Source organism: Babylonia areolata, chromosome 13 (genome assembly GCF_041734735.1).
Source record: "Babylonia areolata isolate BAREFJ2019XMU chromosome 13, ASM4173473v1, whole genome shotgun sequence".
In the NCBI taxonomy this organism is placed as follows: Eukaryota; Metazoa; Mollusca; class Gastropoda; order Neogastropoda; family Buccinidae; genus Babylonia; species Babylonia areolata.
The window spans coordinates 31593058-31602053 of NC_134888.1; positions in this window are offsets into that span (position 1 = coordinate 31593058).

Consider the following 8996-nt stretch of genomic DNA (forward strand, 5'->3'; position numbering starts at 1 on the left):
GGAATTCTTATTTATTTTGCAAACGTTTTGGTGCAGATAGTAAAAAAGGGAAATTACTCTGTAATTAATGCTAGGGGACTTAATTTATCACAAGTGACTCTTGAAGGCCTTGCCTCTCTTGTTTCTTTTTTCCTTTTCAAAATATTTCTTCACTGACGTCAGTCATGCACGTTTATCGGTCTGCAAAGTCCCATCGAGTGAAAATTAATGTGACAATCCAAAATATTTCCGAACGTTGCTGTGAAGGATGGTGTTGTAAATATGATGGAAACAAAGTCCCCGGTAACAACAGCAACAAACAAACGAAAAACATATGCATTGAGAAAGAACAAATAATTCATCCAGACTACTTTTTGTCGTTGCATGATGTTCCTCCTCAACGTGAAAAAAGAAATCCTACCCGTATACCACATTCACTCGCGACACGAGGCGAAAAGCGTTTATTAGCCGCCGCGAGGATGTACAATACTCCCAAAGCCAGTTTTGGTTCGTGGATTTTTGTTCTAATAATATTTCTTCTTCTTCTTGTTCTTCTACCTTAACTATGCGAAGAGTCGTTTGGGCGCCGCACAGAACTTTTGAGTCACCAGATCCCTCCAGGTTTGTCGATTGTGTGCCAAAGCCTGGGTATCTGCAAATGGCCTTCCTGTCCATTGGGAAATGTGGTCACACCTCCAGGTTTGTCGACTGTGTGCCAAAGCCTGGGTATCTGCAAATGGTCTTCCTGTCCATTGGGCAATGTTGTCACACTTCCAGGTTTGTCGACTGTGTGCCAAAGCCTGGGTATCTGCAAATGGTCTTCCTGTCCATTGGGCAATGTTGTCACACCTCCAGGTTTGTTGACTGCGTGCCAAAGCCTGGGTATCTGCAAATGGCCTTCCTGTCCATTGGGCAATGTTGTCCGTCACACCTCCAGGTTTGTCGATTTTGTGCCAAAGCCTGGGTATCTGCAAATGGTCTTCCTCTCCATTGGGCAATGTTGTCAGTCCATCATATTTTCAGTCCCTCCGTCTCCCTCAATCAGCAGTTCCTTGGAGCATTGTTTGAGCAAGGCCATTGGATGTTGTTATGACGTAGCCACTGATACCAATGTAGTTTAATTTTTCTTTTAAACTCAAGTCAGTAGATTTTCATACGTCCTGCTTGATATTTTGGCGCACTACTTGCTCGAATTCTTCTTCCCAATCAACCGTCACCACGGTGAGGGTCCTTTCTCAAGTGCAGACAGAAGGAGGGGATATACAACGATATACTTGCAAATAGAAATTAAGAGAGAGAGAGAGAGAGAGAGAGAGAGAGAGAACCAAGTAGGAGGAAGAAGGTGTGAGTGAGTGTGGGGGTTGGAAGCCAGGGGCGGAAGTGCTCTGCCCTTTCAGTGATATTTCCATGTGTCGCCATGGGTTCCTTTTGAAGTAAATATTGACTTGACTCGATGCACTTTCTGCAGGGGACAGTGGCCCGGATTTCATACAACGGAGAAATCTGTTGTGACCAGACAGTAAATCACCACATTGAAAAAAAAAAATCAAAAGATTTAATGAATAATAAGAGAGTGATTGACGACGCTTACAGCGTACAATCTGTCATCGTCGATAATTTCCAGTCTGAACCTGTTAAAATCAAGCAAGCAGTCCCACAGGGATCTGTTTTAGGCCCAGTTCTCTTCACACTGTACACTGCTCCTCTCGCTGAAATTATCAACCACCACAATGTTAGTCATCCTTCCTATGCTGATTACACTCAACTTCAGAAGAGTGATACCCCTGAAAAATTCTCTTTGCTCTTGCAAGAAACATCTGAATGCTTCCTGGACATTAAAAACTGGGTGACTCTAAATAAGTTACAATTGAAAGCAGACAAAACCGAAGCAATGATCATAGGAACTAAACAAAAACTCTCTTCCATCACAGCTGATAAAATCAAACTTGGCAGTACATCAATCCCTCTTTCCAGCTCAGTCAGGAATCTCGGCGTTTTCCTTGACAACACACTGTCCATGCAAAATTTTATCAGTCAGACATGTCAATCCTGCTACTGTCAATTGCGACGCATCAGTTCCATTCGGAAATATCTGTCCACCGACGCAACATCTAGACTTGTTTCTCTCATTCTTTCTCGCCTTGACTACTGTAACTCCCTATTGTCTGATTTGCCTGCTTCATCCATCCACTTCCTTCAGCGCCTACAAAACTCTGCCGCCCGACTCGTCCTCAGAAAGAAAAGATCTGAGCACATCACTCCTATTAATTTTTGCAACGTATCCATTGACTCCCTGTCTCACACAGAATAAAATATAAGATCAGCACTCTATGTTATAAATGTATTCACAAATCTTCCCCTTCCTATCTTTGTGGCTGCCTTCACCTCTGCACTCCATCTCGCTCTCTACGATCGGCTTCGGATCCACTCTGTTTACGCATATCTAGATTCAAACACTCCACTGTTGGACGCCGTTGTTTCTCTGTCTCTGGACCTTGTATCTAGAATGAACTTCCTCTTTCGCTTCGTCAGGTCTCTGCACTCAGCTCTTTCAAGTCTGGCCTTAAAACCCACCTCTTCACAAGATAGCCTCCCTCCCCTGCCTCTTCCTTGTCCTCAGTTTCTTCAGTTTTAGAGTTATGCATGCGTGTGAGTGACTGGACGGTGTGAAAGCGCTTAGATTTGTCTCTGCACAAGATTCAGCGCTATATAGATACTATCATTATTATAATGGCAAATCAAAGAAATGCCATTTTTCTTCAAGCGGACACAAAAAGAAGGGGAAAAAAATATATATATATATAAAGAGAAAGAATCAATAAATAAACAAATAAATAAATATATGTATCAATAAAGAGAAAATATAGGACCCATTTATGTTTGTGATTGTCCGTTGTGCATAGAGCCGAGTCCCAGACAGCCCGGCGGACTCACATGTCACGTTAAGTCAGTTTGGTGTTTCATATACACACAGCACGAGGAAACTCAGTGATCCTCTTCTCAGTGTGTCACGCTGACCAGTCTGCACTTTTAACTTGACAAAGCTGCAACCTCTGCCTCCCCAACCCGGCAGTGCTAAGTCAGATTAGTGTCCACAAAAAAAACAAAAAAAGCCAGATTAGTGTCACACCACAACACGCAACCGTGGCCAATTCAGCTTCTATTCATAAATGTTGTCATGTTTCGGGGCTCCTATCCTGTTTCCATGTGACAGTTGGGCCCCTTGACTTCCTAATGACCTTTTCTTTTTCTGGATGCTTTCTGTTCCCGTCTGTCACAGTGTGTGTGTGTGTGTGTGTGCGCGCGCGCGCGCGCGCACGCGCTACGATGTGTCACAGTGTATGTGTGTGTGCGCGCGCGCGCCACGATGTGTCACAGTGTGTGCCACGGTGTGTGTGTGTGTGTGAGTGTGCGCGCGCACGCGCGGCGCGCGTCATTGTGTGTGTGCGTGTGCCGCAGTGCGGTGTGCATGAACGAGTCCGTACATGTGTGTGTGTGTGTCTGTGTGTGTGTGTGTGTGTGGCACGTGTGTGTGCGCCGCTCCGGCATTATACTAACTGGACACATCTCTTCTCTTTATGCCTGTATAAAGGTTTGTCTCCTGAACTGAAGTGCCGGCGTTTCCCACATTGTTTTCTATTGGCTTCTTCAGTCGTGTGTCAACCTGCCCCTGTTTCTACTTGTCTGCCAGGCTCTATCTGCCGCGAGTAATAATAAATTATGTCTCCGAGGCAGTGTTCCTCACTTCGTCTTACCACAGACTCTATTTTTCACTCCGCGGTTCACCCCTGAGCACTCCCTGTTCATAAAATGAATGTTCCTGTCTCATGTTGTACACTGGACAGGGAAGGAACATCTGGCACCAACCAGATGCACGCACGCAGAAAACAGAGACCTTCTGTGAGCCAGAGGCCGCCAGAACGGGAAGGCAAACTTCAGTCCATGTTATTTTGGACAAAGCTGAGTATTGACGAAGGTCGGCGGCCATGTATCCTGCACTTGATGGACCCATGTAGGTTATACGACGTTGTAGGGAAGGCAGGATGGGAGATCGTCTTGGGCTACAACGTTTGTGTAACTTGTATCGTAAATCCTCAGTACAAGAGAGGGGCGTAAAAATCACCTTACCTTCACTTACTCCGTTTCTGTTCCGGAAGATCCGATTTGTGTGTAGATCGGCCCAGATAGGGCCCATGTACGTGCTTATCAGACAGAACTTCGGTGATGACACGGCCGGTGTGAAGCGTTGATTTTACGCCCCTCACTTACTAGGATTTTAGTCTCAATGGTATTGTGTATTGTATTGTATTTATTTAACTGAATTATATGTATTTTATCAGTTGTATTGTATTTTTACTTTTTGTCACAACAGCGAGATTTCTGTCTCGGCAATGTGAAACTGATTCGGGCCCGGACCGTGACTCTCTCGGCCGACCCGCACGGGACTGAGAAAGAGCCATCCATTCAAATATTTTCTTCTTCTTCTGAAATCAGTGTAGAAAGGAACGGTTTACTTTTTACCTTTTTATCTCTGGCGACGGATCCCGTCGGACAGCTTTTCGCTCACCCGGCCTTTTATTATAAACTAATGGACAAGCTCCGCGGCCCTAACCGTTATAGGATTACTGACGGTCGTCTGTTTGTACTACTGTACGGTAGGCGAAAAGACGTCAGGTTTCTTAACTGACTTAGTACATTGAGCATGAGCAGATACAACGGGCAAGGAAACTTGGGCCGGCTAGGCATGGCAATAACTTTATTTCACGTTAATGCCCCGCCGACTGAGGGCACTTGCATTCAAGCTGAGACGTTACATGCGTGTAGCGTACCTTTTACACACACCATTCAGACAAAAATAGTGATGTCAAAAACGTCCTCCGGCTGCCTTACCATGCAGTCCATTCACTCAGTGGAACCTGCCTTTCCGCCGCGCTTCGATCTTGCAACGCCGGGTCCAGGAAATACGACTGAAGTTGCCCGTTAGTGGTCCGAGTGACTTGTCTATGTATGTATGCCTGTCCAGAGCCCCCGTGTACGATACCGGGAGTTTGCACCATATATACCTACGTAGGTCTGCTATGTCAATGAAGTTGTTTTGTTTTTTTCTTCGTCTTCTTCCTATTGCACACACACACACACACACACACACACACACACACACACACACACCGGCACTACTACTGACTATCGACCACGTCATGTACAACATACCGGGCCCGTCCAGTCCGGCGGAAAAAAGAAAACTGACTAAGAATCATGATGTAATGTACTAATACAACTGCATTCCAAGCAACTGGAACCTGCAGAACATGGATTCATTTGATTTTTAAACAAAATTTCTCTCTCTCTCTCTCTCTCTCTCTCTCTCTCTCTGTGTGTGTGTGTCTCTCTCTCTCTCTGTGGGGATGTTCCTCCATCTCTGTCTCTGAGGCTCTCTCTCTCTCTGTCTATCTCATTTCACGCTGTCTCCCTGTCTCTGTCTCTCTGCCGGTCTCTCTCTCTCTTCCACTGGCACCGCGTCCACGCCCGGGCACTTCAGCCCCCCCCCCCCACCCCCCACCCCCCCAAGCCCCCCTCCCTCAGTCTCCCCTCTCTTCACACACAGACATGTGCACAACTTGAACTGACCGAGCCGGCGACGCCGTTTAACACAAGGCTGTCAGTCTGAGGTTCTAGGGTTTCTGGTGGGTTTACTTTGTCGAGATGGTCACTACGATCAGTGTTTCCACGGACTGATCTCGTCTAGATCAATATGTGCGCGCATCTAGTTCAGAGTCTAATGCCCCGTAGTTATTGTAGCCTACTAAATACTATGCCGCACGTTTCTGACTGAGATCCCGTAATCCATGCCGATGTTCAGTGGGTTATTGACAGAAACCCCAGAATATACCCACTGCCAGCAAACCTGATGCCACAATAATAAAGCCATGCAGGCACTGCCCCGGGTCACCAGAGAGGTGAATCACTGAGCTGCAGAGACACAGGCTTTTAGACACACAACCTGGCGACTGACAGGCAAAGGTGAGGAAACCTGATGAACAGCTCTGTGCGGCGGCCCCGCGCGGCCATTGACTCGCATCACGTTAACTGAGGGGGATGATTGAATGAAACAACAACAGCAGCAGCAGCAGCAGCAGCAGCAACAACAACAACAACAACAACAACAACAACAACAACAACAACAACAACAACACACACACACACACACACACACACACACACACACACACACACACACACATCAGCTGACGACACACACGGCTGACAAACACAGACACAGTCATACTCAGTCACACACACACACACTGGCACACACACACACACACACACACACACACACACGTTATATACATAAACACCAAACACACACACACACACACACACACACACTCACACACACACACACACACTCACACGCACGCACACACACACACACGCACGCACACACACGCACGCACACCCGGCCGGCGAAAACCCTCTCTCTCTCTCTCTCAGTCTCACGACACACACACACACACACACACACACACACACACACACACACACACACACACCGTGACACACACACGCGCGTGCGCTAAAACTGACACTAAGATTCACACACGCGCGCGCACGCTCGCGCACACACACTGACACACACTCTCTCTCTCCCCTCTTTCTGGGTTACTTAGCTGCCAGAGAAGGTGGATTTCAGGAGTATTTATGCCTGTAGTGAATGCATACAAATATTTAGGAATTTATTTTTCTACAAGACTGAGGCTTGTGGCAGCATGTGGTGACTTAGCCAGTGGAGCCCAAAACACATTGCTGTGTATTCTACAGAATTTTTTTTTTATACAAGCTGAAAAATAATTTCCTGAATACGCTTTTAAATTCATTTGATTCACAAGTTCAACCCATATATATGTTACAATATGGTGCTGAGATATAGGGTTTAGGTAATGCAGCATTTCTTTGTGAAAAAAGTACATCGAAGTTTCTTTGCGCTTAAGAGATTTTTCTGAGGAGTAGATATGCGAACACCTAACGATTTTGTATATGGAGAAACAATCAGGTACCCTGTTTATATAAATTCATGTATAAGATGTATTAGTTACTGGCTTAAGTTAACGAGAATGCATGAGTCCGTCTAGATTATCACACAAATCATATCGAACTTTGCTCGATCCGGATGCACGTGACAAAAGAAACTGGGTTTCGAACATCCGCTGTAAGTTGTATATGTTTGGATTTGGTTACGTTTGGTTAAACCAAGGCGTAGAGAGTATTGACGAATTTCTTAGAGTACTTAAAGAAAGGGTAGTTGCATGCAGATGGCAGGAATGGGATTTTCATGTCAGTAATAGCGAGAGATTTGATCAGTGTTTACAGAACATTCTGCACAGTACCGGATGTCAAAACGTATTTACTTTTAAACATAGATCGACACATTCCGTCAAACTCAGGTACACTCCGTCGCCACATTTTCTGCAGCACTGGGCAGAGCGGCCTTGCCGGCTGCCTCCCATGAGTAAATCAACCCCCACCCCACCCTGGCCTCGCGCCCCTCCCCCTCCCCCACACCTGGTTAGTGAGATGCAGCGCTGCAACAGGACATCTTTGAGCTCAACTTGGGGTGTCCGTTGTACTGTAGCGGTAGACCCCCCACCCCCACCCCCAACCTGACCTGCTAGGGAGACACAGTGCTGAACCAGGACATCTTGGAGAACAACTTGAGATCAACTGTGTCAGTTGGAGTAGAATATAAAGTTTTGCCATAGGTTTTTTTAATTAATTAATTTTTAAAATATTTTTTATAGTTAAGTGAACTTATGTATAGTTAAGTAAATGTAGATGAGGACAATATGAGCTTAAAACAAAAAATAGATAAATTCATAGACTAATCAAGCCATGCGCTCTCATCACCCGTTGCGACGATATCTGCAAAGGTCAGTTCCTGCAACGTATCGTTCCAGATTCCAGATACTTAAAGTATTCAATGGCAAGATTCAAACTTGGTATTTCTGAAATTGCAGTACTGATTATCAGTTACTGATACAGAATACATAATGCAACTGACCTAAGGTGCAAACTTTCACGGTGCAACAAGGACTGAGGAAGAAAATGACTCTATACATTTCGTCAGTCCTAACTTGTCCTGTCCTGCATGAATTAAGAACAATATATATATCATCCAAATTCTGTAAACTTATTTTCCCAGTCCGACTCAGCATAGATTAGCATTAGTCATGGATTCAGTCTCGGCATGAACAGACCATTTGCAATTTGCCCATTTATTTGTTTAAAGCGATCAACTGACTCTGATGTCCTGAGCCCGCCGAATACGAAGTTTGTTCTTGATGATATGACCATTTATTTCTTCTTGTTTTTATTACATGATCATGTGTATGTACCCCTTCATGATGAGGGGCAATGGCCTATACATGAATATTGAAATTATCCGTATCCAATCCGTATCTCAGACTCCTAAGGGCCCGTGCGAGTACACGCCGGCACTTAATTTCGCAAATCATCACCGTGTGTGTCCTGATGACTATACATCTTTGCAGATGAAACGTCAAACTTTATAGGTACTGTTGTATCTAGTTAAAGAAAACAACAGTTTATTCCACTGACAAACTGCAAACTTTAACAATACCCCCATGTCTAAATCCTGTAAACTCGCGTGACAAAAATCCGCAATCCATCTCGCAGGAACCAATAGAAAACCTAGTGTATGTTGTGTCCATAAGTTTCGCCCCCCCCCCTTTCACCCCCCCCCCCTCTCTCTCTCTCTCAGTCCCTCACAAACACACACACTCAGCCTGGGTGCCACAGACACTGACACACACACACTGACACACACACACACACACACTCTCTCTCTCTCGTTCTGACTGACGTATCGAGCAGATCCTTCAGTGTCACTCGAGTTCACATGTGAAACGGATTTTCTGAAACATTATACATTTATCTCTACCTTTTTCCTCTGCCATGTTTCTGTCTCATACTATATCTAGTGAAGGTGATCAGTATAT